Source organism: Rhagoletis zephyria, unplaced genomic scaffold (assembly GCF_001687245.7).
Source record: "Rhagoletis zephyria isolate East Lansing unplaced genomic scaffold, Rhagoletis_zephyria_1.1 Rzeph_scaffold_00014, whole genome shotgun sequence".
Lineage (NCBI taxonomy): Eukaryota > Metazoa > Arthropoda > Insecta > Diptera > Tephritidae > Rhagoletis > Rhagoletis zephyria.
Genome location: NW_016157098.1, coordinates 1 through 3,880, shown reverse-complemented (window position 1 = coordinate 3,880; position 3,880 = coordinate 1). Strand labels below are relative to the sequence as shown.

Below are 3,880 nucleotides of genomic sequence, written 5' to 3'. Positions count from 1 at the left end.
TAGCTATAGTGCTGCCACTGTATTAGTATTTCGTAATAATTCACTTTTCCTTATGAGATGTGTGCACTGTTCAATGCTTTTCGGTATCTTCTTTCGTTTAATATATATATAAATAATCGCGCGATTTTTTATTAAAAATTTTCGCCTGCGTCGCTTTTTCCATAAAAACCAATACTTCGATAAATAACGAAAATTTTTAATAAAAAACCGCGCGATGGTATAGCGAAATTTGCTATTATATTTTGGTTACAATGTCTTATTTAGATGAAAGTGTAAACTGAGTATAATAGCGCAAATGAAATGTGAAACAAAGTGGCAATACCAGCGATTTGAGGTTATAATAATTTTAGCAGGCGCAGTTTGTTTACTCTGTTTTATTAACGAAATATATAAAATAAAAGTGAATAAATGGTTTGATTTGCATAAAATAATAACCGGAAACGTTTTAGTAGAGTTTTAAAAGTGGAAACTGGTGATTTAGTGCATTTTTGACGTGGTAATTGCTCATACAACGAAATTTAACAAGTTTTTTGTTCATAACTTTTAAATGGTTAATAATATTATCTCCCCCGCTCCGGATTGTTATTAGAGGGGCCGAAACGCGTCGTTTGGTACCCCTCCCGACTTTTCCACACCTTTTTTAGGGGTGGTTACCCCACCCTAGAGAATTACCGAATTAACAAATGAAACTTGGTCAGGATGTTAAGGGAGGTATCCTCTAAAACATGTATAACTAAAAAATATAAACAATATAATTTTTTATAAGTTATTTATTGTTAAAATTTTTTAAGTCGTTCCACTTGGTTTCCTTAACAAACACTGCATTTGTCACATACTTTCATATAGATAAATGCACATAACACTGTACTTAATACTTTACACACTCTTATTTTATTTTATCTTGTATATAAATCACTTTAATTCAACTTTTATCGACTTGTAAAATACATTGAATTGCACCCATATTTACAATAACACATGGTTGCAAACTGACACATAACATGTGTTGCCATATTGTACAAAACAATACATAAAAAGAAGGCAATGTTTAAAAAGGAATACAAAAGAAAATGAAAATTTACCGCTACTTTTATTCTGGGCGTGTATTATTATCAATGAGGGGTTCCGGTCACGAACCCCTGTGCAAAAATATTGCCCATGACGTAGGCGGTGTTGGTCCCGCCCGATTTGTTTGCTTTAAGTTCGGTCGAAGGCCGCCTACGCAGAAAGGTGTTCTCTGCAAACGGTGTTCAGCTCCGTTTCTTCGCAAAACAGAAAGGAGAATTCTACTGCTTGAGGGTTATAATCCCGAAGTGCGGCCGAAGGCCGCCTACGTAGAAAGGTGTTCTCTGCAAACGGTGTTCAGCTCCTTTTCTTCGCAAAACAGAAAGGAGAATTCTACTAAGTGAAAATTCCGAATTAAAAATCCCCTTTTATTATTCAAAATTCCAGTCTGGTAGCACCAAGTTGTATGTTATTCTGCTATCTTGTTCATCGTTTATATGAAAACTTTAACAATAAATTATATAAGAACTATAGGGTTGCTAGAAAAAAGGGGGTATTTTTTACCTATTCCTACCCCCCCTCATCCCCCTTTTTTCTAGAATTTGCCGCCCGTCTACTAAAATTTTCCGTTTTTTTATAATTATTTTACATTAATTCAATTTTTGTAAGAATTATACAACACATATATAAAGTACGTATACAAACGTACAAGTACGCGAATCAAATTTCCTATTAAATGAGATCAAACTTTTCAAGATCCATCCATCCGTTTTTAAGAAATCTTGATTTCAAAAATTGCTTATTTTGAACTTTAAACTTTGATAATTATTGTTGTTGTTGTTTGCCCAAAAAAAGAAGTATACCGTTATACTCAGCTCAATTATCTCTATCGAATCCAAAATATTTTTTTTTTTTTTGAGATTTGGAGCCCAACTGCATTTGTTCCAGAAGGATTGCTAAACTAAACACTGAAGATCAGACATGGATTCGACGAGGATTAGAGACATGAGAAACTTAACAGTAGACAGTATTTTTTTTATTGCTTTTGAATTGTGTCGTTATTGCACCGGACCATCGATATGTTTAACAGAAAAAATGTATTATCACAAAAAACGCTGTGTTCTACGCCTTTGGAGAAATTAATTGGAAACAGAAAAGCAACATGTTGTTTTCAACCGTACAAATTGAAGCCCACTACTATAAAGTTAATTAATTTTACATATTAAGATATGAAATACGCCATTCTTTTTTACACACGTTATTTTACCGGTGATTTGTCAAATAGTAAATTTAAATTTCATAAAATATTTCTTTTTACATTAAAGATACACAAAACTAATTATGACAAGCTCAACAACAAAACTTACAGATTAGTGATGTGCTTAGGGTTCGAACGATACTATCAATATTGAGTAAGTATCGATACTGAGGTTATAAAAATGAGTACTTTAATAAGCGATACCTTATTTGGTGATTTTAATCGATACTTTGCAAAGTACTCGTAGTATCGAATTCTTTTTAAAACGCACACTTTTTAAATTTTTTCTTCCATTGCTTTCTTTGCTTATATGGATTACTATCATTCAATTTTGTCTATCACTTAAAATAAACGCAATTGCGTGTACTCTGTTGCATAACATAAACCAAATAAGTGAAGGTTTAGTGGCCTTATTCATAAAAAATAAAGTAGGTTTAAAGAGCTTAATAAAATGACATTTTCATAAATTTTTCAGTTTATAAACCTTTTTTATTTTTTATGAATAATGCTTTAATACTTTACGCAAAGTTCACGAAAATGCAGATTTTTTAGAAACTTTTTGGGAATGCAGTTTTGTAACTATTCAAATTTACGTGTAGCCTACTACAGTTGACTTTTAATTCAAACTTGCACATTATCATACTAAAATTGAATAGGCTACAAAAATGCATACTAAAACTTTACACAAATTTCTTAATAAAACTTGAAATTCGTGAAAGTATATCGGCGTTTCCACAGAAATGTTAACCGAAGCCAAAAAATTCAAAGTCTATAAAATTATGTTGTTTTAACATATTGTAACTAATGTAAACAAATTTTACATTTGTACATACCACATTTTGAAATATTCGAATGCAAAGTCGAAGCAGTGCAAAAGTTCCGTTTTAAACCTTTCTGTTGCATGTTTTTATTTGATTAATGATCTTGATGAGATATATTATGCCGTGACATTTGCTTTTTTAAATCTCGGTTTATATGTAAAGAATATAAGAAAAATGTAAAAGGAATGATGCGATTGCCAATTACGGTAAATTTTTTCTTTGATTTACCGTATAACTCGATGTCGCGCGCGACATTGAAAAAGAACATTTGTTATCAGTGAGACGAAGGTATTTGTACAATTTGCATCAAATATTAGTAACAAATAGATATTTTTATTGCAAATTAAATAAACAAAACTTTGCTGGAAAATAATCAGCGCTTTGCTCTTTTTACTTATTTAAAGCTTGTAGCGTGCGACATCGTAAGTGTAAAATGTACAGATTCAAAATAAATTTGCGTTCGAAAATATCTTTATTAGTATATGTAAATACAAAATATAAAATTTTTTAATGTAGATGAGTAAAAACGGCGGCGAGAAAAATAAGGCGAACTGTAAACGGTGGAGAGAAAGGTTAAAGGATGATGAAACAAAATTACAAAACTATAAATTAAAAAACAAGGAAAGAATGCGGAAAGCTAGACAGACGTGGAGAGCACAGGCTGAAGGCAAAGAAGATATAATTCAAGAACAACGGAAATATAATCGCATACGACAACGAGAGAGGCGCCAAAAACTCTTAGAAAATGGAATGTCATATGCACGTCAAAGCCAAAACGTACCTTACGAATGTAGAC

At 31.6% G+C, this 3,880-nt stretch overlaps 2 protein-coding genes across 6 annotated transcripts in view; both read right to left on the bottom strand.

The window, feature by feature from the left end:
- PIP4K (phosphatidylinositol 5-phosphate 4-kinase) overlaps nucleotides 1-2,351 on the bottom strand; it is a 122,884-nt gene extending 120,533 nt beyond the window's left edge. Inside the window, exon 1 of the mRNA XM_017612033.1 lies at nucleotides 2,263-2,351. The gene's annotated coding sequence lies outside the window, so the exon portion shown is untranslated. The remainder of the gene's footprint in view (nucleotides 1-2,262) is intronic.
- Nucleotides 1-2,393, bottom strand: part of LOC108359950 (guanylate kinase-like) — a 74,588-nt gene extending 72,195 nt beyond the window's left edge. The window contains exon 1 of one of the 5 annotated variants that reach the window (XM_017612093.1): nucleotides 2,373-2,393. The gene's annotated coding sequence lies outside the window, so the exon portion shown is untranslated. The other 4 variants (XM_017612089.1, XM_017612141.1, XM_017612074.1 and 1 more) reach the window with 4 other exon arrangements.
- Between the last annotated feature and the right edge of the window lie 1,487 nt (nucleotides 2,394-3,880).